The following is a 27,824-nucleotide window of genomic DNA, read 5'->3' as shown; positions in this document are numbered from 1 at the left end:
TCACACTTCACAGGAAAGCATAATGAAATAATTATACCTGTACCTACAAAAAGCATGAGGATATTGCATAAAGAGCTTTAAAGTCATCTGAAGCAAAAACTTCTCCAGGAGACTTTCATTCTAGCTGTGCCTACTGAGGCCACCGTGCAGGTGTCTGCCACCCCCTGCTCAGGGGCTGCTGCTGGACCTCTGCCCCCCAGCAGCCACTGCTGGCTCAGCCGGCAGCTTCCCCGGCAGAGCAGGGACGTCCCACCGGCCGCAAGGACACCTCTGCTCCTCCCCGCCGGGCCATCCACAGAGGAGTGCTGCATCCCTCCTCGGCGGGCACGCCGTTATAGGAGCGTGGGGGCCTTGCTCTGAGACAGCTTGTCTCATCTGACACATGGTTGTGGCTCTGTGGTGGTGCAAGCAGACGTTTCTGGAGATGACGAGCTGAGGGCTCTCCCGGGCCACGGCTCCAGAGCGGGGCACCGTGGACCAGCAGACAGGGGGCTGGAGGCTCCTTGCTCCTGGCTGCACCCTCTGCTCTGAGGCTACAAGATGCACACACACCTCTGCCTCCTGTCATCTCCTGTTGGTTCCATTTTGGAACTTGTTGATAGTAGCACCTTTTTGATCTCCTCCACCACCACTTCCCACATCTCCTGCCTTAGGGCAGGCCCTGGACCACGCAGCACGAGTCAGTGTTTTCTCCAGCAAAAACTGGCCTGCAAAGCACAGATCGCGCTCTCCAGCCACCATGGAGGGAGTTCAAATCTGCCCTGAAACGAGGGACAGCCATGCAACCTAAACTGGCTACAGACAGGCAAAGTAACATTTCCAAGACAAACCAGGCTTTTTGGCCATCTGGGTCCAGAAGCAAAGTCCCTCAGGGAGAATGCGTATAGCAAAACCTCATTCAGTCAGAGAGCAGATCACCAGGATAGGAGTCTATCTGAAACACCAAACACATCATTTGAGGAAAGGAGTTTGTCCTTGTGTCCCACGAAGGAGCAAAAGACACATTGCCTTAGTCAACGAGACCTATGCAATACTAGGCAAGGCAACCAGGCACAAGTACCAATTCCCAAACCTCTGTCTTTCACTCCAGGGCCAGGCTTTAACCTGTACATTCCCCTAGGAAAAAGACTTAAAAAGCAGGGAAACTGAGTCATAGCACTGAACATGCACATATAACTGAATATTCCCCCATTCTCCACACATCATTAAGGCTCCTTCTGGAAGCAACACGCGGGATGTGTTTTCCAGGACACAGAGGTAACAATAACAACAGCACGAAGTGATGGAGCAAATTGCAAACTGCAATTGCATGAAGCGCTCAGGAGCGGACAGCATCACTCAGGAGCTCTGGAGAAAAGAGTGAAAATAACCCGGCGGCTAACAAGCAAGCATAATTCATTACCAAAGCAGCTCCTCCTTCCTCAGGATGGGAGAGCAGCCAACAATACAGTAGCCTTTAGCTAGGCGGGTAAAGAGAGCGCCTGTGTTGATTATAAACTGCTGAGATCCACCCTGGCAACAAAGAACAGAGCTGGAGGAGGTCCACTCCCTGAAATCAGAGTTACAGGGGACCGAGGAGCACATCACCTTGTCAGTTCAAGGACAGTAACATCTGCTGCTTGGGGCAGTGGGCAGCAACCGGCTGCCTGCTTCACCAGCACCACAGCAGTGCTGGAACCCGTGCCGGGGCAGGAGACGGGGAAGCAAACACCCACCCACCCCACAGGAGTCGGGAAGCCAGGGGAAGCACAGCTCCAGCCAACAGCTCTCTGGGCACCTGGGTTAACTCCCGCTGACCATCCTGCTGCACCTCTCCCTCCCTTGATTCACGGGCGCACGTCAGACACTTCCAACCCATAACCAGGGCACAACGGACTGAACAAATCACTGGTCAGCTTCAAAACGCACGCCTGGGCAGGGCATCTTCGGGGCAGGAGGTGAGACTAAATCTAGTCCCGAGTGACACCTCCAGACTGCACACGCAGGAGGATCAGGGGCCTCGGCACCAGCTGCTGCAGTCTACTGATCCACTCCTGTCATGCACAATCGCTTACTAGCGTAGACAGAGCCCTGAACATGCTGATGCCAAACCTACCTATCCAGCTGGCATCCCCAGACACTTCGAATAAAGAGTGTCCTGGTAGTCATCTTCGCCCTCCCCCAAATCCAGCTATAATTTCATCTTGCCCTTAGCCCTGCTGTGTATCTTGCAGTGCTGTACAACCATGTCTGGCTTGGTCTACCCACATCATCTGCAGATCTCCTAAGCTTTTTCCTTCTTGTTTTTCATGTTGTAACAAATGCCTTCAGAATGAACAGGTTTTTCTCACGGCAGACTCAGACAAAAATTGATTATTTTTTGTCCTCATCTATAATCTCATTTGCAAGAAACCAGTAGCCCAGTTTTTCAAAATCATAGAAATTTAAGACCGTAAAGGACAGACGACAACTGAGTGGTGTCCTTTGTGTAATAACCTTTCCCAGACCCATACAGGCAACAATCATGTTAATGCATCCTAAAATGCTAACGCTTTGATTTTTGGCAATGGCAGGGCATTATCACACCCACATCCATTCCTGCAAAAATGTTGCCTTGCCAGATATTTCATATATGTATTTCTGCTTTTGATTTCTCCTTCCTGTACAAAATTTGAACTTTTCTGTATTGACTTTCTTTCTGTTGGTGTAGGCCCCCCTTTCCAATTCTAATTGTGCCCTCGGGACTGCTTAGACTCTCACCTACATGATACGGGCCAGAGTTACAAGATTTATAAGCATATAGGCTCTGACCTGATCCACATCAGTGTTTGTTAGACCCCCCCGGTTTCCTATATTAAACAAACCAATTTTCCAATAATTTGCTTTTCTTATCTTTGTCTCATCTCTGCTTGTTTAAAGTAGTCCACCGAGCAGAGCAGAAGCAGCATTATCTTTGCGGGAGCACAGCTTTATTTCCTTGCCGTGTGGCAGAGTGCCATGGGAAACTCCATGACTGGAGGGAGATGCAGAGGACGGCTCCAACAGCAACACTCTTGGAACAGCATCCATCAGCCTCCTCGTTGCAGCTCCCCACCCAGTTACTGCCGTGGTTTAGCACCTGAAATGCTGCTGTGGTCGTGCCCCCCACCTGCGGCTGGACCAGGGTGCTGGGAGGGGCCCTGCCCAGGCGATGAGGCAGGGCACGCTCCAGCCCGCACGGCCCAGGGATGCTCCGTGCCCTGGGCAGCCACACCGGGGCTTTTGCTGCGGCAGAAATCAGACTCACGAACACTTCTGCAGAGCTGAAGAACCAAGATGAGCCAAAAATTGTCACCGTGTCCCTTATTTCTGCCACCACTAAGTCATACTTTCCCTTGCAAAGGTGGCAGCGGACATACATTACGTGCATCATCACTGCAGCTATTTTTACTGCACAGAAATTAGCCCAGCAGGAATTCAATTCCATTAAATTCCATTATTCTGAGAAGGGAAACTCAGTGCTGACTTCAGAGAACAGCAGCCACAAAACCTGCAGAAAGGCTCAGAAAGGACAGAAAAGGAAAGAGCTGCTGGGGAGGGGTGGGAGGATGCCGGGCGCCTGCGGGCGAGCTGCCCCCGGCCACCCCGACACCTTCGCCCGGGAAAGCAGCTCCCTGCAGGGGGGCTGGGAGCGGGCTGCATCATTCCTGCCTACCAGGGCCTCACACGGCGCTTCACCCGCTCCGCCACTCTCCTAATGCTTTGGAGGCGATCTGTGGGTCTGAGCTGCTGACATTAACGGGTCTGTAGCGGCGGCGGAGAGGCCAGTGCCCACGAGGGCGGGCAGCCTGGGCAGCAGCGCCAGCGCTCAGGGCGCCCCGAGCCCCTCCCGCAGCCCCTGGGCCAGGGACAGCCCGCTCCCGGTCCCTCCCGCGCAGACCCCAACCACCAAACCCCTCGACGCCTTGGACACAAATCTTCCCACGGCACCCGACAGCATCCCCTCCCTGGGCACCGGCAGCAGCACGCTGGAGCCAGGGCAAGGAGGGCAGGCAGCTCCAGCGGCAGGGCCGCCTGGCAGCCCCGCGGCGAGGGGCAGCTCCAGCACCACGGAGGAGCTGGCACCCAGGAGCGCTTCTTGCCCCCTCCCTCCCACAAGGAAAGCAGCGCGCGGGGCAGAGGGGCAACAGGTCCTCGACCCCCAGAGGGATGCGGACAGCACGGGGCTTGTGTAACACCACCATACCCTGAACCTCTGGAGGTGGGGGGACATGGGGGGACATGGAGGGACATGGGGATCTGCACCTTCACCCCCCGTAGTCGTTGTGCTGCACGCTGAGACGGGGAGAACTGGTGGTAGCTCCCCTGTGCCAGCATGCCCATGTATCAGCAGCGGTGATACTAATGTAGGGAGACATGCAGATCTGAGACCATCTGCATGCAGAATCACACGGGGAGGGAAGGCCTTTCTTGCTTAGCTTTTCAAACGGCTGCAGCTCCTGCAGGGCTCTGGAGCTACCTGCGTAAGCTAACAGCTCAGGGACCCCGACAAGAGCCATCCTTTCCCAGCCTGACCTCAGTCTGGGTCAAGGCTGCAACCTTGTGATCCACAGAAGTTTGCTTAGCAATTCAGACACTACAAAAAAAAAAAAATTGCACTCTGGCACTTTGCAGCAGCTCACTAATGGTAATGATTTGAACCTGAGGCACTGGCAGGACAAAGTCATAAGAAGGAGGCTCAGCCACAGCATTTTTTGGGCACACTTGACTTTGCTGGACTCGTGCTATACTCGTGACTTCCTCCCCCACAAAAACCCCAAAGAAGTGGAAGTCCTTGCTCTGGTGTTTACATTTCCTCAGTCAGCATCACTATGAATGTCCCAATTTAAACACATCATCCTTGAATGAGAGTCATTGGATTTGCACTCTCCACTGCTCAACAGACTTTACTGTTGTCCTTAAAAACAGCTTCAGAGTGCCAGATAATGAGTACCAACTATACGTGGTCACCTAAAGACAAGGGGGATTCCCAAAGATCAGTGCCAGAAAACGTGGTAATCCACAACTAATTAAGAAAAAAAGGAAAAGAATTAGACAAGCCCTGTGTGTTTGCAATTGTGCTATTAACAGTGCAGTGATCTGCCTGTGAGCTTTCATGGGGGCAAAACGCACAGGATAAGGGCATGGGATTCCCATAGCCCACAGGGACGGTCCTGCCCTCACCCTGGGCCCATCACAGCAAAGGAAACGGCTTCTTGACCACAGCCAAGCTTTAGGTTTAGATCCTAATATGCAAGAGGCTATTCTTGTTGATGAATTTGAAATTAATTCAGTTACATGGAGCTACAGTTTTGGTTTCTGTGCACTACACAAAACATCGTTCACTGGGAGGAACTGCTGGAGTTGATGGAGATTATTAAAAGAAAGATGGCATCCATCCTACCTGAGACACTTCTATCCTTACACATGTCTGCTGATTAGAAGCAAAAGGTTCAGAGGCAAAAGGCCACAGAGCCAAGCTGGTCCACACATCCAGCACCCAGTGCCAACGGCATCGCTGTGCCTGCGCGGCTCCAACCAGCACGGAGATGTTAGCACAGCTCCTTCTGCGAGGTGTAATGGCAAATGCCTGCAAGTCTCAGAGAAGATCTATCACTTGGAGGCCCTGAGCAGCTCAGAGCACATGTGTTAAACAGATAAAATAATATTTTCCTGGTTAGCTCCAAGACTTTATTGAATAAAGTTTAAAATCTTCACCCTGACTCAATCCATCTGTGCAGGTGTCATAGTACTTTCTCATTTTTAGTTTGGAGAGGAAGAAAATGCAGGGCGAGCAGATAAAGCAGTTGCCTGATTTGAATTTCATTTCTATCCCATAACTCTTTGCAGAGGTCAAGGAGAAAATGACAGGTGGAAAAATGTATCTTGGAATCACCAACTGGAGGTTTAAGAAGATTCATTTCCAAAGCGTGTTACTGCAGACAGCGAGAGGAGAAGAGCGGGACTCACCGGCTGGATCGATAGCGCAGGATGCGAACAGCAAGCACAGCCTGCCAGGACGGGAGCAGGTGGCACAGCACTGCTATTCCCGGGCTGAAAATGCTCTGTTTTAAACCTGCTTTTTAACATTATGGAGAAAGCCCAGTTTCACTGTCCAAACAGACCATGCCAGTGAGCAGTGTCCAAGGCAAAACTCGGTCCTGTAGCAGCCCAGGGCTCAGCCACTGTCCCTACGGACGGCCTGTGCAGACCCACGCTGGGACCTGCTCTCTGGTCCCAGGTACCCAGGCTGGAGGACGTCGGCAGAGGTGCCCGAGGAGCTGAGCTGTGCCGCAAGGCTGCGCCCAGAGCACTCCCTGTGCTGCCTGGCACCCAGCTGACATTCATTTTCTGTGTCAAGAGAGCAGTATTTTGCAGTTCAAGTTTCTGGAAACTGTAAATAAACTTTAATTCACTTGTCATCCGTCTCAGATTTACCAAGCTCAAAAGTTTTAATTTCAGTAATTAGATAAAACCTTCTCCCTGCACAGGACTGTGGGCTGTGTATATTAATAGAACTTCCTCAAAACAAACGAGGAGTCACCAAAAGCATCACCAAAGGAGGACAGCAACAACCGATCATTGTCCCACACCAACAAGACTGAGGATTTAACTATGCAAACATACTGCCGTTGCTCTGTAATCACGACATGTCTACATCAGTGATTCGCAAGGGGAGGAAGCGCAGGGAGCCAGCCCGCACTGCCGCCTCGGGAGCCTGCTGCCAGCCCTTTGATAATTTCAAGGAGGACATGGCACACTGACCTCCCGTGCAGCTCTGCAGGAGGGAATCCCGAGGGACCGTGCCTCATGAAAGCCAGGCGGCGCGCAGCATCCCCTGAGCACGCGGCAGACTCCTCTGATCCAGCAAAGATACATGAAAGGACCTGGCGTGCCAGACCTGCAGACCACCCAGGGTAAATTCACGTGGCTCCCAGGTCTGCCCCAGCACCCTGGAGCTGATACACTACCGCTTTTCATCTCGACACAACCCAAACCCTTTCCTGTGGCAGAAAGAGCAGGAGGCTCTCAAGCCGCTGTGTCACGTATCTGCTGAACAGGTAGGTACACCCTTTGGGCATGTGGAGACAAATACAAGGAGGGAGCTTGTCACTGAGGGGTCAGTGTGTCCTCAAGCCTTAACAGAGGCATCCCGACCCTGAGAAGAGTGGTGCCACCACTGGGGTTGTCCAAAGGAGAGATGCTGGGGAAGACCACGCTAATGGCGCTTGCATGCTTCAGGTGCTGCAGCCCCACAGAGGTCCTGGGCTCCTCGCAGCCACAGTGCCCGCTGGCCCCATCCTCCCCTGGGCTGGTGTGGCTCAGGGCCATGTGGGCTCTTGGAAAGCGAGTGCATTTCTGTGCTCAGTCGCCCGCTGGAAGCGGTTACCAGCAGCAGCTCCCTTCTGCCTTCTGGAGACAGCCAATTTTCCCATCGGCCGTGACAGGTTTTGGAGCTGCAGCACAGCACAGACATCTTGTACTCAGCACAGGAACAGAATTCCTTTCACACATTTCAGCACTACCAACCTGCTTATGCAGCCCTGTCACCAGCGTGTCCCGGAGTCTCCTCAGGATTTAGAAATAGCAATCACAAGGCCTTTTTTTCTTCCTCTTCTACAGGAGCTCCCCGAGACCGTGCATACATATAGGCATGTATCTTGCTGGGGGAAAATTGTGCCAAGGATGTTTTGCATCTACTTCTGAGTGCAGTCCTGACTCCAGCCCAGTGACAGCTCTGACCCCTGCATGCAGCAGAGTCCCGCTGGCTGCATTAGTGCTGCTGCTCCTGGGAAGATGTAGCGGGCGAGCTGTCAGCAAGCCGGGGCCACTGCTGTCTGCGAGCATCAGAAGGGAGCCCCGGAGCAGGAGCTGCACGGACGAGCAGCTCTACCAGAGGCGGGGGCACTTCACCCCCAGCCACCGGCCGCCCCAGGTGCCGCCGCACCCTTTGAGGTTCTCAGTCTGCTCTTGGACGCTCCACGGCACTGTTCCGTCCTTTCCTGGCAGCACAGAGCTATGTAGCTACACCACTCACCGCCGCCTGTTTTAGTCAAAAGCAGGAACTCTGAGGGCACATTCGTCTGCGGAGACAGGTCAGGCCTTCCCTGGCTTTCGCAGGGCTACAGCCCACGCAGCACACGCTCACAGGTGCGCACAATGCTGATGGGCACTGCTCCGTCAGCAGGCATCAGCCTCCCCAGTACAGCTCGGGAGTACCCCGTCCCACCTCACCCGGGCCCTTCCTCAAACCTCCGGTGGCCCCATCCTTGCGTGAGCGTGCACTGCCAGCAGCGTGCATCCACACACGGACGCACCTCGCCACCCGACTGTCACCCCGTGCTCTTGGTCCGGTCACCTCACCGGCACTGCCAGCTCCTCCCTCGTTTCCACAGAATGCTTTTGGCTTTGCTTTGTTTGTGGTCACTGAGCCCTTACTGGGGCCTAAGTCATGACCATACCCCTCTTAACAAATCCTAGGTGCTCCATCCCTGAAAGGTGCAATAATTACACAGGTTTGGGTCCCTGCAGAAAGTCCCACACTAGCATAGCTCAACCTGTGAGGGTTTTTACCCCATCCTTCCCTGAGCACTGACCGTAGAGGCCAATGGTTTAATATCGTCATTTCTTTTAGATTGTAATGCTCTCATTTTAGCACAGCAACTTATTTTTAATAGAGTTTGGAAAGATTTTTTTTGTATGTCTTCACTTCTACTCCAAGGATGTTTGCTCTCAATTTATTTCTGCTCTTCTTATCTTCTCAACAACTGCATCTCTTGTTCCAAGTCCTGTTCATTTTCTGCTCCTTATTGTGATTTTTCTTTAATTTCATCTTGTTCCCACACTCCCCAATCACACATTTCATCACTTCTGCTTCCCTATTGCCAACAATATGTGATTTCTTTATCTTAATTGTATCACCCAGTCATCTGGTTCCAGGATGGCACCTCTTTACCTCACAGTGCAGTCCCTTTAATCATTACTGCTTCTGGCATGTATAATAATAGCCGAGACAAGCTGTTAGCTTTCACCTCCCAGTTACATGAAAAAAACTTGTGACTGTAAGTCCTAATGACAACACAAACTGAAAACCCTCCAGACATCACTTCATACAGACTGCAGAAGAAACCCACCACTCCACGAGCTCCTCTCCTCAGCTCCCAGCTGAGCAGCAGGGTGATGTGCAAGACCAGCCCTTGGGGAAGAGAAGCTTTTCTGAAGAATCAGACCCAGCTCCTTGCAAGGAGCCCGTGAGCAGAAGTCCCTGCGCACCATCCTGTCCAGCCACGCAGCCGGTTTCTGCTGTCGACTCCCCTGGTCGCTCCCGGGGGTAACTCCTTCCCACGGAGCCTGGGCTCTACCCAGTCCCCTGCCAGGGGGTCTGGCAATGGGCAGAGCTCTCCGTGGCGGGGGGAAATGCAGCCTTCCCCCACAGCAGCTGGGGCACCCTTTTTCCTCCAATCCGCCAGGCTACGCCTCTCTGATGCCCACCTACCCACAAAGAGGCCAAGCTCCGTGTGCTTGGCAGCGAGCCCCTCGCCCAGCAGAGAGGGCTCCTCACCACCGCTGCCCTTGTCTGGAGGGTCCTTCACCCACCAGGCTGTGGGACTTTGTGCCGAGTGTCTTTGCTCGGTGCACGGCAGAAGGCAGTTTCTGACTAGCCACACCATCTGGGGTGAGATGTCTTTGCCTGGCTGTCTCTGAATACACCAAGGTCCTGGCACCGCCAGGTGCCCCGGATAAGCGGCTACGCAGGCTGCTATGTGCAGTGCCCTCTGCGTCTCAGATCTCCATCCAGCTCCTCAGTTTATAGCACCCAAAGCCCCCACACAAACTTTTCAAATGGCTTATTTATGTTTAAAGCATCTTCAGCACTTGGGGGGTCCTGCTCGGTGCAGGCAGTCACAGCTCCTCTCCGGGGAGGCAGGAGGGGCACCAGCCTCACCAGACCAGGTTCGGAGGAAAGGCCATTGCAGGGCTCCCCAACAGCCTAAGAGGAGGCACGGCCACAGGAGTCCGATAGCTGTGTACCCACTCCAACCCCCATACTAGCAGGCTTTCTGGATGAAAACTTTGCTGTCTGGATCCACTTCTCCAGCCTTAGTAGCTCTGGGAAAAGGCAAAGAGCTGTGAATGCATTGCAATTTATCAGCAATAAGAAGTTGTACATGTGGGTAGGAATAATATTGATACCAAGAACAGCTTAAATGCCACTGCAGAAGCTAGCACAGCGTAGAAGGAGTAGCTGCACGTGCCAGACTCAGCACCTCTGTTTGTTTGTATTCTGATCCGCAAGCACTGCATAGAAGGTTAGTGAGATCCTGGCTCATACAGAGAGGAGCATTTTACATATGTCAGAGGGTATTGTGGTGCTAGCTATGAATCAGAGGAGGAGAATATCTGGTCACCTGATTTGCACAATGGTAGAATTGAATTGGAGCTTGAATAATATAGGTCAAACAGAAAGAGAATGGAGTGTGGGGGATTATACAGCAGGAAAACGTGACAAAAGGAGTTATTTAGTCTGGAGAAAAGCCATTTACACAAGGTACCGTGTTCTGCATTTGTCAGTGTAAAGCGATCCTTGCTGATCTATTAGAGGTCTCTAGACAGGCCCATGCTAAAGGTCAGCAGCTCAAGTGGAGGAGGAATGTGCCCCATCAGCTCTCCAGGGCAAGGGCTGTGCTCGTGCTCTGTGCTCCTGTCCTACCCTGTGCAACGAGGCTGCGACCACAGCATCCAGGCATGATGGTGCTGCAGGTCAACAAAATTAACTGCTATATTACAGAAAGAGAAGTAGTCAGAAAAGAACCACTCTCTGTCCCTTGGCATTGCTATAGGGTTCTCCTCTAAAGCAAGCGTACTTTCAGGGTTCAAAAGTTTAACATATCATAGGTGTAACCACTCAAACCTGGGCAGAGACAGAGCGTGGAGCAGGTGCCAAACGTTTCCAGAACTAACAAGTCCATCAGCTGCTTCACGATAAAGAACTGCACGTAGGAGCCAAAAGAAGAGGAATTTTTTATTAAGTGGTAAGAAAGAAAGCAGATGCTGTGCAGTAGCTGGAACAGAAGGACGGCACTGACTGACCCAGATGTCTGTGCATTTATGTACAGGGAAGGAAAATGCACAAAGAACTAAACAAGGCTCTAGAGTAGTGGCAAATTTGTTTAACAGCCCTGTAAGTCTCACTGCCTCTGCTCCTGCCAAAGCAAGAGGAGACGCATGCACAGGGTGTGCAGGTTCGGAGGACAGTGCCACAGGCTGGAACTGAGCCTCTGCCTGAAAGGTTTTTACAAACCAAGGCAAGTATAGTCTAACGCAAGTGAAAAGGCAGAACGTGCAAATACTGACAAAGATGTACAAGCAGACTGTCAAAAGAGACTGTCGGCAACTGGTACTGGGAGAGGCAAGGGGAAGGTGCTGGACCGGTCCCTGGGAAGCACTAGCTATGCGGACACCCGCCAAGTGCCAAACCCAGCGCTCCACAGGTTGCTCTAGAGAGCTCAGCTTCATGGTGCCAAGACCGGGGAATCCTGGGTCAAGGCATATCCTGACCCAGAGGACAAGGCCAGGGTGCTATTTATTTAGTACCCATGATTACAGCAAGCAGAAGGGTCATGGGATCAGGAAAGTCCTGCTTTCCAAAGGTTAAGACCAACACTGAAAGGGTGGTCCTTTGTGGTCTTTGATGCATCGAGGGACTGCCGGGACAGAGAGAGTTCTGCAGGGCTTTCAGGGAGAAAGGCACAACACAGGACAGTGACAAGCCACCAGAGAAGCACAGCTCTTGCCAGGAGAGCCCCTGCTCCAGCATCCCCCCGTTGCGAACTTGGACTCTGCTTCCTAATGCATCAGAGAAAACCCCTGCATTTCCTCTGCTGGGACCTGCCAAGGCAAGAGCAGCCAACAGGACACTCTGAGCTCCAGCGGTCCCGGGCAAGAGGCAGCAGGCAGCGAGAGCACACGTGGAACCTTCCGCTCAGAAGTCCCCGAGGCTCGACTCTGCTGGACGCGACTGAAACAGCTGCGTGGCAATAGCACTGCTTTCATTCCTCCTTATTCCCACACATTGAACCTGCATACTCATGTGGTTTAAATCTTAAGCATTCGAGGCACATTGATGTATTCAAATATTTCTTCCACGCAAATAAGACTCTATATAATCCATTCTAGGCAGCCATAACTTAAACTGACAGCTACTAAAAACTTGGGGAGACTGCCATGGGCATGACAAACACAGATAACAATACTTAAATGCAAAGTGAAATGCACCAATAGTCAGCCCTGGAAACAGATGGGGAAAGTCCTCCTGGGCCCTCAAAGGTAAATGAAATAAATGGTGATTCACCTGCACGGGTCTAGGGCTCAGTGAACAGGTCCGAGTGTTGGCACTTCAGGTTCTCCCCTTAACAAGGAGTTGCCAGAGGAAAAATAAAACCAACAGCAGATACCATCTGAAGCAAAGTTAGAGTCTTCTCAGAGAGGAGCTCTTTAAGGGCACATTTTTCCCAAGGAAGAGCTGCCTTCCCAGCAGGCAGGACAGACAGACAAGACAAGCTGCCCCCACGCATCACCCCGAGAGCACGCTCCGCGCCGCCCCAGACAGGCTGCACGGGCAGAGCCCGCTGCTCTCCCCCTCTCTGCACTGCTTAAAGACCCTCACACCTGGCTTTGACCTTGCGTTGTCCTCTGCCCTCCCTGCTTCCCCGGAAACCCCTCCATCCCTGCCAAGCACACCACCAGGGCTGGAGCGGCTCTCTGCTGGGGTCCCCGAGCCATTCCATTCTGACACAGCCCCGCGCCAGCTGCCTACCCGGAGCTTCCCCTCTGCTCAGGCCTGGCCAAGCTGATTTTTTAGAGAACCATCTGTAGCCTATCTGCATATACATTTGTGGGTAATAAGGCCAGGAGGGACCTGATGATCACCCAGCCTGACCTTGTGCAAAGCACAGGCCATCAGACTGCTCTGGATTAATTCCAGTTTGAACAACCACAAGTCTTTCAAGAAAGAAAACATTTGATCTTCACTGCAGCATTTCTAGTGAGGAAGAGATCCTAGGTGCATTGCTCCGGTGCTTAATTACACTCACAGTTTCCATTGTGTAGCTTCTTTCTAATCTGAACTTGTCTGTCTTCAGCTACATCTAGTTAGACAGACCTTTGTCTGCCAGACAACAGAGCTGTCTGCTCTCAGAGCTCCATTCCCTACATAAGTAGTTATGGGCAGAAGTGAGTTGCTTCTGCAGCCTGCCTCTGACAGAAAATGAGAGATCTCTCTCCTGCAGGCTCTCACCTTATGGCATGATTTCATTCTCTGTAATCATCTCGCAGCTCTTCCTAACTCTTCTCTTAGATGTCAGCTTCCACCTTAGCACAGCTAGCAGAACCGGGCACGTTGCTCCAGCCACACTGGTAGGAGATAACCTCTGACTTCTACCTATTCTCTACTGCATCCCTGAAAGGAGGTAGCTCTTCCAGCCCAGCTGGAAACACCCCTTCTTCCCTCGCAGGGTCACCAGTTACCAGCAAAGCTTTCTCCTCCCTTTATCAACATTCTGTAAGACTTGGCTTCTCATTTACATTCTCTTTACATTTTCATTTTCTTTCACTCTTTTACATCTTTCTCCTAAAATCCTTGCTCCCAAATGATATGCTTCATAATTATTTTCAGCTTTGTGAAATTAGCCCTTTTAAAACACCAAGTGTACATCCATATATGGATTTGGATTTTATTGTGTTCATATGTAAGAAACATTGTTGAGTCACAACCCCTGCATCAAAGCTACCTCGAAAGTTTAGTTCAGTGACCAGTCCCTCTCTGTCCAAACGAGGGCTAACGCAGAACTCCTGGATGCAACTCCTGAATCAGGGGATTATCACTTATGGGTTTTGGAAACGTCAAGGCCATTTCACTTCTGGTAGCGTGGGACCTCCAGCACACATCACTCCAAGCAAAATATCCCATGCAAACCTGGTCTTTTCTCCCTCTTTCTGTAGATTCGCATGGAGCTGATCCTCCTGCTCTATTACACGTTCCGCTTCTCTCAGCAAACACCCACTACCATCCCCCCTCATGCTCTGCATACCAGGACCTCCATCGCCGCCCATCTGAGATCACTTGCTGCCCGAGTGCCACTGACGGCAGACTGACCTTCCACCGCCTTTGTGCCCGACCCCTCCCAGAGAGGTAGAGCCAACAGTTTTCTGGTTATAGGTTTTCCAATGGTACCTTTCCAGTTAACTTTCCCAGCAGGTCTCAGCAACAACAAATAGTTCAAACTGGCTCTCATAAATGAGCAATTCTGAGTCTTCTTGTTTGTTACCCAAGCTCCTGGCACTGATGCATAGCGATTAAATAACTTCGTTAATGTATCTTTCCTAATTCCTTACTGCACAGACCTCGAGATCTTATCACCCCTGCTCACAGTCAGGGATTTATAAGCACAGGCAGCGACTCAGATAAAGATATTCCAACTGGTGCATGAAATCATACCAGAGCTCTCTCCAGTCCCCCCCAACAGGCTACCGCAGCCTGTGGGATAAAAAGCCGCTGCTTCAGAGAGAGACGTTGCCGCTAGCTAGATCTCTTTGAGAACCAAAGGTCCCTTCTAATCAAATTGTCATGCCAATGACTGTCTTTACCATCATTGTAATTAGCCTCCTCACGCATAAAATGCAAATGATCAAAACGTTTCTCTTCTCCAGGGCTCTGTGTGACTCACGCATCCGAGAGGAGCGGTGGCTGGTCCGTCCCCGCTGCTGGATGTTTCCATATCTTCTCCTGGCTCCAGCAGGACAGTCTTCTTGCATTCACCTCCTCTCCATGTGCACTGGCAGATCACCAGCACCACCTAAGCCTAACCTCTCCTGCCTCCCTTTTATCTCTTCTTAGAGCAGGAACAAAGGGGGGGGACGGGGAAGAAAAAAACCCACAACCCCTCCCAGACAATTGGTCTCTGGTCTTAAGAGGGGTGGGGAGAGCACAGTGGTGAGGCCAATGATGAGGACAACAGCAGCATCACCTGCCCCCGGTGAAGCCTGCAGAACGGGCACCAGCCCGGTGAAGCCCCAGAGCTGCTCCGGGGCAGACCCAAGCGCAGGGGCATGGGCGTGCACCCTGCCGGTGGGTGCTGCCCTGCCTCGCCGCGGGCAGGGTTTGCAGGGCGCAAAGCACATCTCCCCTTTTGCCTCTGCGCTTCTGATAAAGCTCCCCTTTGGCACGATACCTCCTGAGGTTACTCTCAGCCTTGCCTGTGCAGACATGCCAAAGATTTTTGCTGTCTGATGCTGCTTTGCTTTCCCCTGGGAACACTGTCCTTTGCGTGGGATGGCGGATAGCCCCAGAGAGACCCACCGAGGAAGAGAGAGAGACAGAAACAGGATTTCTTTTTTTCATCCCAGACCAAGGCACCAACACTGCCACATGACGTGGAGAAAATTAACTCTGAATCTGCCCAGTGAAAGCTATTTGTTTCCAGGTGACATCTACCCAGAGGTCAGCCTACATAGTCAGCTTTCAGTTTTGGTGTCTGGAAAAGAAAACACACAAAATACTCATGCTTTTCTCTGGCACCTAGCAACAGCGCTCAGTGCTGTGAATAAAACCAGCCCGGAGCTCTGCAGGAAGTACAGGAGGAGGACAAGCCCTTGGGCTAATTTACAAGGAATGAAAACACTTTCTACACAATGTCCTGACACTGTGGCAGCCATTTTCCCTACACAAAACAAATCCAATATTTGTTGTTCTTTCACCCAGGCTTTTCCTGCCCTAGAAACAGTTCTGAAGTGCTCTTAAGCATCCCTTGTGCTGCTAAATTACTTGTGGCTGCTGAAGCATCCCCTCTACAGGGACATTTAAGTGGGGGTCCCTGCTGGGCCCCACAGGTGGGCAGGGGGCTGGCCAGGCCGCGCACGAGGTGCCATCCTCACGGGGCCGCGCAGCACGCGTGTGCCTCCTGAGCCTCAACAGCCGCTGCGGGCGACTGCGGGCCCCAGCCAGCAGAGTCCCCTGAGACGCCGCCGCAGCGTTCCGGGCAGAGCCGCGACCGGGCGGACACAGGGCGCTGCCGGCTCTGTGACGAGGCGGACGTGGAGCCCTGCCGGCTCTGTGACGAGGCAGACATGGGGTGCTGCTGGCTCTGTGACGAGGCAGATACGCAGCCCTGCTGGCTCTGTGACGAGGCAGACATGGAGCCCTGCTGGCTCTGTGACGAGGCGGACGTGCGGCACTGCCGGCTCCACGGGGTGTGGGGTGCAGCTGCCCACCAGGGAGAGGAGCTGGCCAGAGGCTCCTGCCAGCTGCACGTTCCTCTGTTCCTCTCGGTCGGGGTCTCGCAGGATGGCTCCCGGCTGGGGAGGCAGCTGCAGGCAGCTCCAGCCTCCCCGCCCCAGCCCGACTCTCTGGCCCCTGCTCTCCTCTTCTGGCCAGGGCCCCGCAGGGACTGAGGAGAGCGCGAGGCCACGTCTGCAGGAGGCAGCTGCCTTGCAAAGCCTTCAGAGCCGCTGGAGTATCCGTTCAGACTCAGTACTGGTGACCCATTAAGAGAGGATCAAAAAAGCCCTTTCCTCGTGCACCAGCTGGCAGCAGTTACCGTCTCTGCGCGGGGCTCGGGGCCGCAGCTCCCAAACAGCACCCTCCAGCATCCCCCCGCTTACGGCAGCTCGCAGCCCCTGCGCACACCCCTGAGGAGCCAGGCTCTCCCCGTGCGCCAGCGCTGCTTCGACAACGGATTGTCGGAGGCTGCGGGGCCCCGGCTCGGCAAGCTGACATCATGTGCCTGATGTTGCCAAACAAGGATGAGCTGTTGCTAGAACAATCAATTTTTAAATATCTCTCTGCGTGTTACCCTCAGCCTGCAGTAACTATAGTAACAGTGCTCCGGGCTCCCCCTCGCCAAAGGCGCCGCAGCTGCGCCCGGGTCTGGGGGGGCTGCGGGGGCGATGCCTCCTGGGCTCTGCCCTGGGACGCACTGCGGCTCGCCTCGGAGCAGCCCACCCTCCCTGCCCCGGCGGCACCGTCCTGCGCTGCCGGCCGCCGCCTCTGGGCCCTGGCACAGGGACGCTGCAGACGCCAGCCAGCTCCGGCCTCCCTGACTGCAGGGGAAGCGCTCCCACGCCGCTGCAGTCCGCCCCAGCCCCCTGGGAATGGGGAATCCCCCAGGAGGGGCCATACTGCCCACCCACGGGGCTTTCACCCTACCCCAAACGAGGGGATCCGGGATGGTCCTGCAAAGCAGATTTTTCTCTGGCACACGTGGCTTTTGGCAGTAACTGGAAGAGCCCTGGCTCCCTGGGCAGAGCCCGTGTCTCAGCCCCCAAGCCTCAGAGGAGCGTAGGCAGGCGGGTGCTGTGCGAGTGCCCCATCCATCCCGAGCAGAGCCGCCTCCCGTGCGGGTGTTCACAGAGAGACCGTGCACGTCACAAGGTAGGAGTGAAGAGTAAACCACACTTATCTTGTTTGCTGAGCTGAATTAAAGGATCAAGCAATTGATACCAGGATCAGAAGCCCGAAAGGAAGGAACAGCGACGCGCGTTGCCGGTATCAGACACTCCGGTCGCTGCCAGCTGACCTCTGGGCTCCCCTCCGACACGCACAGTGCTGCAGCGGCTGGCGCCGGTGGAGCAGACCTCTCTTTCCGGAGTGGGTGCAGAGACACAACTCTCAGGGTGCACTCTTGCCTGATAAAAGCCCGGTTCGGACGGTGATCCCATTCTCAAAGCGCTGCTTGCACACAGCCTGGCCCGGAGCGCAGCCTCCCACCATCTGCACGGCAGGATCGCATTTCCTGGCAGCGTGTGAGGGGGCCCGCTGCAGGAGCCCCCCGCCCCGGTGCAGAAAAGCATGTCACGCTATGGTCTAGGTTACCTGGCACACATGTGAAAGTATGGAAGGTATCCTTAGGCTTCTGAGGGGATGTTTATCTTGTTTCTCTCCCTACCTCCATTCTGCTCAGTAAAAATGCAAATGAAGTGTTGTCATTAAGTTCACTCTTTCTACAATGCAAATGATGTGTGTGTTCCCTCTGTACCTGCCTGCCTCCCAGATTTAGGAGGTGGAGAACAAGGAGGGAGGTGGGTTGGCTGAATTGCAACCTTAATTGGACTCCTCCCCAGACAACATACACTGTGAATTTTTCAAAATCATATAAATCATGTAATATCAATTATTCAATCATTCTGCTAATCTCAAGGCTTCCAGAAGACCTCTAGCTTTGTATAAAAGCTATACATGAAGTATCAATTATTGACAGCCTTATCATCAGAGGATTAACACCCAAGAACATATCCCTTCTGAACGCAAGCAGAGCATGCGGTGCTCCCCTGGGAGGCATTACCTCTACCAGTCAAAGTGCTCTTGGAGAGGCTTCATCACACCAAATTCCATCACTGCATTTTATATATCCTGTACTATTAGGTGCATTTATCCTGCAAACAACTTTGCAGTGTAATTCCCAGGTTTTTTTCCTGACATATAGGTCCATATAACCAAGGTACATAAGAGATGAGCACAGAGAGCACGTTTGCCAATTACGTATGCAGACAATTTCCGGAGCGTCCCAGGGGATCGGCCTCTCCGCATACACACACCGTATCAAGAAGGGTCACACCTTTGGCACACAGCGGAAGCTGAGAGGAGGCAGCCCGTATCACACGTCAGGGTAACCATGTGCTCTGCCGGCCTCTGGTTTCCCTTCCCCCAGCCCAAAACCGGACAGTTGCATCCTCCATCTGAGCAGAGCAGGGGTCAAACTTTAATCTCCTCCCATAAACTGGGTTTTCCCTGCACGACCTTTCCCACACGCTGCTGGGCATGCCGCTCGCAAAGGGCAATTGGTCTGGCAGCTATTTTCCCGGACGGAGATGCTCTCCTGGCCCTCTGCTGCCGTCGGGACGGTTTGCTGCGGAGGCAGCCCTGCAGCTGCAGGCACCTTCCCTGGCGCAGGGTGCATGGCAGAGCGGGGCCAAGGCAGATGTTTTTCCCTTGCAGTTCTGAAAGCATTTGATGCAGCTGCTGCAGGCTGTGAAAAGCCAGGAGCCTGCCAGCACCATGCAGAGGGATTGGATGCCTCCCACAGGCAGGAGGGGCAGGGAGAGTTAATTAAAATGCACTGAGCAAATGTAAAGTTTTATTACAAGACACAAAGGTAGGCTGGTTTCTTTCTCCGACAGACACATCTGCATAATCCAGCCCGGGCTCCTGCAGCTGCACTGCGCTGTGCATGCTGCTGCCACCGATATTGTTTTCACTTATTTTATTGAAAAAACACTATCCAAGGTTTAAGCTGCATAACAAGCCCTGCTGCGCAGTAATGTCTTTGCTTTCTTTCTGCAGACGAATCTAACTGGAAAATCCCAGGTAGTAAGTGACCATCCTGCAGGCAGGCATGCCCATCTTCTGCCACTGCCTTCTCTGCAAAACTGGGAAACTTCAGGAACAGGCAACATGACGGCAGGAGGGGAATTCCAGCTCCATGGCAAGCTGCAGTTATAGCCCATGCTCCCAAGCCATGCCAGCACTGCGTTTGCTGAGCACAGGAGAGTCGCCAGGAGAAGAGAGGCAGGTACAACTCTCCTGCACAGGGGACTGGATACGTGTGCCCCGGTGGCAAGCACCAATTCCTGCAGGGAAATGAGTGGCATGCGAGTCCGTGAGGAGACGGAGCCAGGAAAATATGTCGGCACCAGCAGGCTGAGACCTGCTCCAGCCCAGCCAGGCACGGGAGCCGGCACGCACCTGAGGGCTGTCTGGTAGCCCCATCAGGTCTGCCGGGTGGGTGCCTGTCCCAGGGGAGTGCCTGGCCAGGGCAGACTGCAGGGGTATTTTCCAGCAGGAGGCAAATGCCGGGTGGGAGGATCAAAGGCACAAGCAAGGAGCAACTCAAGCTCTGGAAGCGCGAGCGGTGTGGAGTTCGGGGCAACGCTCAGCCCGAACTCTGCTCGTGCCTTCACTGCCAGGCAGGGGGGAGAGGACCAGCGGGAGGTAGGACTGTGGATCCCGCTCTGGCAGGACAGAAGATTGCATAAAGGGGGAAGGAGATGGTGCTGCCTCATTAATCATGATAAAGAACAGGCTTAAAGAGAGCCTGGCTTTCAGCATAGTAATTAATGAGCTCTTTAATTTTAGGCTGTAACATCCAAACTACCCCATTAGGCAAAGAGCAGCTCAAAGTGTCCTTCCGTGTGATGTCAGCAAGATGCATGGGGAGCTCGAGTGCAGAGCACAAGGGGCTTCTCCTGCAGCACCAGAGGTGTGCTGGGCCACGGTCTCAGCACGTCAGAGATTTAAAGCCCTCCTTACCAGATCAGCCATTCTGCTGTCCTGGAAGAAGCCAGGGATGCCCCGTGCCTTCCCGCACTGAGCTGCCAGCCTGCCCTGTCCTTCTGCAGGGGCTCTGAGGGTCTGCGCCTCGGGGGAGTGCCGGGCTGCGGGGATCAAGACGGGAGTGCTGGAGCAAAGAGGCAACTGTCGTCTCTGCCTCTGGTCCCAAACAGAGCTCGGTGGCGTCTGCATCGCTCTGAATGAAGGATGCTGGCCCCACATCTGAGGGCAGCCGAGAAGACGCGTATGGCACAGGGGACGCACGTACAACCTGCACATAGGCTGGCAGCATGGCTGAGCCCAGCAAACCTCCGAAACCTCTAGTGGTGGCAGGGATTGTAGCAAACTGGAGAGCATCCAGGATCAGTGCTCTCACTGCAGCTCATTTGCCCAGGAAAGCATTTGCAAAAATATTTCTGGTTCCGTGGTTGAAACCCAGCCCAGCCTGCCCTGTTCTGGAGCGTGAATATACTGTATGTGTGAACTGGAGATTTGTCCCACATATTTTCCTCAAAGACTGTATGTCTTTTCTTTTTTTTTAATAATGCCAGTCATAAATGTCACATGTTGGAGCCCAGATCTCATTATTGTGAGCAGAGAAATGTATGACATGCAATAAATTCTTTTGTGGGAAATAACCCTGGTGACTAGAAGAATTTATGAATTTATTACTCTTTGTAGGAGCCTTTCCTCCTATGACTTAAGGAGAGATCTATCATCCTACAGGAGACCTTGCTGGTTCTCTGTTTGGAAACCTTTATAAGGCTTTATGTCACATTCCCTGCCTTCATCTCCTAAGGATTCATTCAACATGAATCACTCATTATGAACAAGGCGTTCTGAACCTGGGCATCAGCACGTCAGCACCGCTGGGGCCAGCTGTGCCGGCACCGCTCCTGCACAGACCTCCCGCCATGGCTGCAGCCCCAGCAGTTCTTCAGGGCCTCATCGGCTCCGGAGAGGAAGCCCCTGGAATAATGCTAACAGCATCATCTCTGCCCCCTTCTCCTAAGACCTCCCTGGCCTGCAACCTGCCTCTCCCCGTGCCCTCCTCCACCACTGCACGCTGCCTGCCAGACCGGCTCGCTGGAGGAGAGCTGGATGCGCTCGGCTCTTCCAGTGTTGCACGACAGTTGGGGCTGTCCAGACCCCTGGGCAGAGACCCCCAGCCCCAGAAGCACATCCAGATGCCGGAGCCCGGAACCAGACCCACGTGTGCTGCAAGGCACCCTGCCCACGGCGGTGCCTGCCTCTGCCTGGCACCATGGTCTCACCTCGGCGTGGAGGGGTCCGGAGCTGCCGGTGCTGCATTGCGGAGCTGGGTCTCTGCAGCCCCTCCGGATGCCCAGGGACTGGACTGTGCAGCTGGGACTGGGCTCAGGCTACCTCCCTGCGCCCACCGAGGCAGCACCGTCCCAGAAAGACGGGACTCCTGGCAGAGATTACATCATTTTGAACTTCTGGAAAATCACTTGCTTTCCAGGGACACATGGCTCACCTCCTGAGCGGGGACTGAAGCCACCAACACTGGCCCCGTGCCCCAGCCAGGGCAGGCGTTGGGCAGTCACGGCGTGCACTAACAAAGCTTTGCCCCCGCGCCAACCCGCAGCCTCCTCTCCCTCCCGAAGTCAGCGGCTGCAGCATCGCAGGGCACGATGGAGCTGGCTTCCCGCCCAGGCTCAAGGGACCGCTGAAACCCACGGCGCTGGGGCTGCGCGGCTCGCCTGCCTCCGCCGGGGAGCTGCCCCGCAGGGGGGCTGCGGCCCCCTTCTCCCGCCCGAGCACTAGGTTGCTGGCTTCGTGGCGAACGGGCGAGCACACCGTGGCAGTGGCAAGATGGGGCTGGCAAATGTGGAACATCAGGGGAGCACATTGCGTCAGTTCATCAGATCGCGCATTAGAGAGAGAACACTGCCCGCAGGACAGCGCCTCAGCACACAGGTATGGTGCGTGATCGCTTAATGACAGAGCCGCTGTAAAGCTATGCCTTGTTATCTCATTGTCAATTTTATTTTAATATACGTTTGAAATACTCAGAATACAAACCTTTTCTGTAAGATTACAAAACGCTCGAGCACTTCTGCAATTTGGATGGCAGGGGATCAATTATTTGGGCATGGTTTTGCATATAATGGCCTGCAACAGATTGTAAAGTTTCTCAGTTCGCGAAGCAATTATGAATACTGAATACAAACTAATGGCTAGAGAGTGGTGGAACAGGGCCATCTGGACTTGGAGTCACGCTTCTGGCTACGAGGGGAAGGAGTGCGGGGAGGGGACTCCTTCAGCTGAATGCCGTAAGTACTTGGATAAGTGTGTGATCTTCACGGAGCCTGCTGTAGCAGAAAAGATGTGGTGTAAGGGTCCAAGACCAAAAATAAACATAAACATAAATACAAATACAAATGTAAAACTAAGAGAGAGAAGTGTTGGAAATCGTTTTGCCAAGAAAGAAGTTCAGACTTCACTTCCACGTGACTAGTGTTTATTCCAGAAGACCAGATCACTTAATTAATTTAATGATTCAAAACAGAGTATTTCAAAAATCCTTGAAAGCTTTCACAAACAGACTCCCATCCAGCCAAAACCCAGCTGGCAAAGCTCCTGGGTGTGAGGACAGATTTATTTATCACTTCTCAGCAATGAATATTCGGGTTTATTTTGTTGAAAAGGGAAATAAGTGAGGGTTTTGACCATGCAAAGTGGCAATCACCACCCTAAAACAACAGAACCGAGAGCGATTGCCATGAAGCGCTCCAGAAACTGCCTCCTTTACAGCACGTTCCCGACGCAGGGCTCGGGTGCGTGCAGCTCCGGGCTGCCTCCCGCAGCTCCAGCTGTTAGCTGATCGGTCCCGGGCTCCCCAGCACGTCCAGGCTCCCGTCCTGCGCCCCGCCACCACGCCCAGGGCATCGTGCCACCGGCACCCCTCCAGTGCTGTGCAGACCCGCCCGTCTTGTGCTTCTCCGCAGCATTTTACCAGCGTCACGCCTGCGCCCGAGCCCGGCACAGCTGGAAGGGTCTCTGCACGAGAGCCCCCCGCAAACCAGAGCGGCCTCGTGCGCAGGGGCCCTGCCCGGCTCCCCGGGGCTGCCCGCGCTGGCTGAGCAGCTCCTCTGCACCCAGCGACACGACTTGCAGCTACAGGCTTTATTTCTTGCGTTTTTCAATCCATTCATAAAAAAATGCATGTGGGATGAAAGGTTTTACACAGCAAACAGGACCAAGATTTAGGGCTCTAAATGTCAGATTTCACAACGCTTCGTCCGTAAAACTGCTCAGAAGAAAGTCATGTCACCAGTAGCATGAACCGGGGGATGGGACCACGGATTTCCTAAAATTAAATGAAAATTACATCAGGAGGTTTTTTTTTTTAATCTTTTAAAAATCAGCCTAGCAGGAACACCAAAGTAATCCATGAGTCTGGTCATTCCTGTAACACATTGGTATAAATCAAAAACAAAACCATGGTCGAGTCAGGTAGAAAACCATCTTCCAGAGACATCCGACTGAGCTCAGCAAAGGAGGAAAGGCTGACACAACATCTTTAAACATTTTTAATTACCCTGTCAAACTGACAATTATAGAGCTAATTGTTAGGAAGACAATACCAGATATACCGAATAGCACATCAACAGTGTTTTTATGTAATTATGCAATTTAATGAATTGAAGGCTACAGTAATGGACTATATCTGGTTAATTAGGGACTCCCTTTCTGCTAATAATGCCATTTATTTTCAACTCACTATATTTGTTTTTTCTGTAAAACCAGGAATATTTCCACAGATGAGGAAGGATTCTTCACAGCAGCTCGTATGCCCCTTCCGTTATTTATGGTACGCAGATTTTTTCGTGGGGTGGACGATGAACTCCAGCTGGCTTCTCTCTCATTTCCAACTTTGCCGCATTCCCTAGGGGTTAGTTACATCCCAGGGCTGGGCTCCTGCTGCTTTGCTGCTGCTGGCATCCAGCCTGCCCAAAGCCACTCGGTGCCCTGGAAGCCCCGGTCCGACCCCCGCCACAAACCCAGCCCTGTGCCAGCAGAGCGCAGGCGGAGGGACAGAGCCCTTCCTGGGCCAGGAGGTCCCCAGTGGCACGCGGGCGGGTCGAGGCCACCCGTCTCTGGAGTTCTTGCGGGACATGCGGGACCCCCCAGGTCCCGCACCCACCTCCAGCAGCACCCACGCCTCGGCCAGACCCCAGCCCCGCTCCTGGAGCCGCTGGGAAACGTGCACAGCTGCCCGGGGCTGGCCGGCGGGGCTGCTCCCCCGGCACAAGCCACAGGAAGGAAAAGAAATAATTTAAACATTTTCCCTTGCAGATAAAATTTTGTAGGGTTTGAAGCCTCCTAATTCCTCATTGTTGAATGAAAATTGTCTGATAAATTATTGATTGTATTTTAAATGTACCCACAGAAACCATTTTAATTCTTCTTTTCTCTTTCTGGAAATAATTAACCTGTTTAAATTTTTTGATCACTTGAAGATATTTCCTGTTAATTGTTACCTGCAGCGGAGGGGCCCTGCCTGCCACACGAGCGCACCAGCTTCGGGAGGCTCCAAAGGGAGGAATCGGCTGTGGGAAACCTCGTGGCCGCACTCCACCGCTGGGCCAGACCCTCACATCCCCGTTTCCCGCAGCATTCGCTGGGTGGGATCTGCCACGCCAGCCTGTCCCCGAGGAGAAGAGGCTCTAAAGAACAGGACCGGTCCCCTTATTTGTACGTGTCAGCTTGCACTCACATCGCCTCCCTCCTTCCACAGGTCCTTTTCACTGAGGCTGTTCTGCATTAGCTTGCATCCCGTTTTCCTCCCCCGAAAGCGGGGCTGTCCGGCACCAGAACAGACCCCGAGCCCGCAGCTGGAGGGGTGCCAGCGGGAGCCGGCCGGTCGGGCGGCCGTGCTGCGAGCGCGGCAGAAGCAATGGGGAGCAGCTGGCAGAAGCCAACCTTCCGGCCCCTCCAGAGCCCTGAGCACGGGCAGGTTGGGGGTGAAGGGCAGAGGAGCCCTCTGGGACCAAAGCAGAGTGGAAATCGGTCTCTTCTGCGCTGAAGCAAACCCTCGGCCCCATTGCCGCTGGCTCGGCTCCGCTCCACCCATCCTCAGCGCACGGTTGTTCGCTTACACCCAGGACAGGAACCAGGTTGCCTCTCTCTGTCACCTGCTCCTCCACAGCTGGCTGGGAGACGCTGAGCAGACCCAGCCTGGCTGTTCAGTACAAACGAGAAGCACGGGGAACGTTATTCTTGCCGTAAATGTGAGCTGGGATGTGCAGCCTGCAGTCTGTGCTAACCCCTGGTAGCCCGCTCCGGTGGGGACAGCAATGCAGCGGTAAAGGAAAATACAAGAGGAAAATATTGCTAAAAAACCCTGTAACATTTAAGAAGGAAAAAGGAAAACCACACTATCTTAGTAACCCTGTCCCTAACCAGAACAGCAACAGTAATGGCAGTTCAGGCGCCCTCCCGAGTCCTAGCTCAGCTCCAGCCAACGATTGTTGCCTGCCTGCCCCAGGGGAAGGGGGATTTGTGTGGAGAGATGTCCCCAGGCTGGGAGAGGGCCAGGTCGCGGCACGTCCCGTCAGCCGCTCCTTGTTACCCGGCCACTGATGCTCAGACACTCAGCACCACGGGCTGGCCCCAGCCAGTTGCACCAGCGCATCGCAGCATCAACCACTAGCACAAAACAGCACTTAGGATTAACAAGCAGCTCTACAGCGAGCACCTCAGGGGACAGGACATGTACTCCTGAACACAGGACGGACCACTGCCCTTGGCTGCAGCTTGGAGAGGACACGGTGCACGCGGGGTGAGGCAGCCTGTGAAGGCACTAACTGTCCTTGCAGGCTGCTTGCAGAACATGGAACCTGACGAGAGCAGCACTGAGGATGGACGTGCTGTAAAAAATGTGGGCCGGGAAAAGACAGCAGTGGTGGAGACCAGGACCAGGAAAAAGTGAGATCTGGAGAAGGTATTCCTTAAGGACAAGAGAAGGTAAATGAGACGCTAAGAATGAAAAACATGTGCCTGGGACAGCAGCTCTTGATGGACAGAAAACAGCTTAAAAATTGCACTTGCCCCATCACTTTTGCAGACAAAGCTGTTGAGCCGCATCTGCCACCCCTTGCTCTCCTGCAGATGCTCAGCAGTGGGAGCTGCAGCTGACACAACGCCCACGACCAAGGAGCACCTGGGGCTGAAGAGTCCCTTCTGGCTCCGCACAGAGGAGAGACCTATCACGGCTGAGGGGCCCTAAATGGGAACACAGACACAAGCTAAATTTGGGCAATATTGTTGCCCACCTTGACTAAGTGGGCAATAGAAAGAAACTCAGTTAAGGGATTGGGCAAAGTGCTAGCAAAGGGCATGCTTGGATCGTAGCCACAAAACTGCAGTGCTGCTCACTGCAAGGGATGCAGCAGCCCACCAAAGATGGGTTTGAAAACGCGGGTGGTGGAGCTTCTGCTGTCTCTCTGAGTCAGACGGAGCCACTGTCTCCACGGGTTATTGCAGGCACTGCTTCATGTGCTGCCCACCTCCGAGGGGAAAGCACAGCTCCTGGCTTTTCACCCCTCCTTAAGGCAGAGGTGCACCTGCACAGGCGGGGACTCTAATCCTGACAGTCAGCCGACACACACCATCTGCCAGTCTAAAACACCCCTGCTCTTTTACTTTGGTCTCGGTAGCTCATCTAACTCTTGTTATGGAATGGGTTGGCAGGTCCCAAAACATAGATAAAAATAGTAGTGTTTCACCCCAGAAGCAGTGGGAAATGTCCTAGTAATGCATCAGCTTGCTCAGGTTCTGGGGACACTTGGGTCCTTTCAATGGAGGTGCCAGAATGTATTTAAAGCAGGTCATACTATTGAGCTGGAAAAGGCAAAGATGCCAAACTAACTTCTCTAGTGGCCAGAAACAGAAAGAACTTAAAGCGAATGGGATGAAGGAAGAGACTCTTTTTGCAGTAAGCGTTGGTGGAACTTGCAGGCTGTGCCAGAGCCTCGTGCCCCGCAAGCTGGGTGGCGTGGGCCAGCTCCCCTCCCAGGGCCGGGTCCCCCCAGGGCACGGGGGAGGCAGGCAGTCCCCCTTCTGCGAAGCGCTGCAAGACCTGGCAGACGAAAGCACCAAACCCATCTTCTCACATTTGCAGTTTACTGGCATTAATGGCACAAATATTTGGCAGGTGACTTCCTTGCAGAGTTTTACTAGCTTTGCCTACCACGCACACCCAAACACACTAAAGAAGCACCATCTAAATGAAAGCTGTTGTTAGGAAGGAAGAAATTCAATAACGTACTTGTAAATTAATAAAATCCTGGCAATTGTGAAAACATCCTGGGCTTTTGTTGGCCTGGAGATTTATTCAGTCCTGCTGGCTTCCCAGCTGAGGCAGAAAAGATCATAAACCTGCCAAGAGAAATGCCCCTGCAAAATGTTCCAGGCTCAGCTGTAACATTCCTCTACCTGCTGGCACAGCAGCCAAAGTGCCCCAAAAAGGCCAAGA

At 53.4% G+C, this 27,824-nt stretch overlaps 1 long non-coding RNA gene across 3 annotated transcripts in view; it reads right to left on the bottom strand.

Annotated features, from left to right (window-relative positions):
- Nucleotides 1–27,824, bottom strand: part of LOC142415910 (uncharacterized) — a 163,374-nt gene that overhangs the window by 27,512 nt on the left and 108,038 nt on the right. The window contains exon 4 of one of the 3 annotated variants that reach the window (XR_012777577.1): nucleotides 22,314–23,654. The exons of the other annotated variants lie outside the window; for them this stretch is intronic. This is a non-coding gene — a long non-coding RNA (uncharacterized LOC142415910). Of the gene's footprint in view, nucleotides 1–22,313; nucleotides 23,655–27,824 lie in introns of those variants that run through there. 3 annotated transcript variants of the gene reach the window in all.

The sequence above is a fragment of the Mycteria americana genome, chromosome 12 (genome assembly GCF_035582795.1).
Source record: "Mycteria americana isolate JAX WOST 10 ecotype Jacksonville Zoo and Gardens chromosome 12, USCA_MyAme_1.0, whole genome shotgun sequence".
Taxonomy (NCBI): domain Eukaryota; kingdom Metazoa; phylum Chordata; class Aves; order Ciconiiformes; family Ciconiidae; genus Mycteria; species Mycteria americana.
This window is presented reverse-complemented; position numbering and strand designations above follow the sequence as displayed.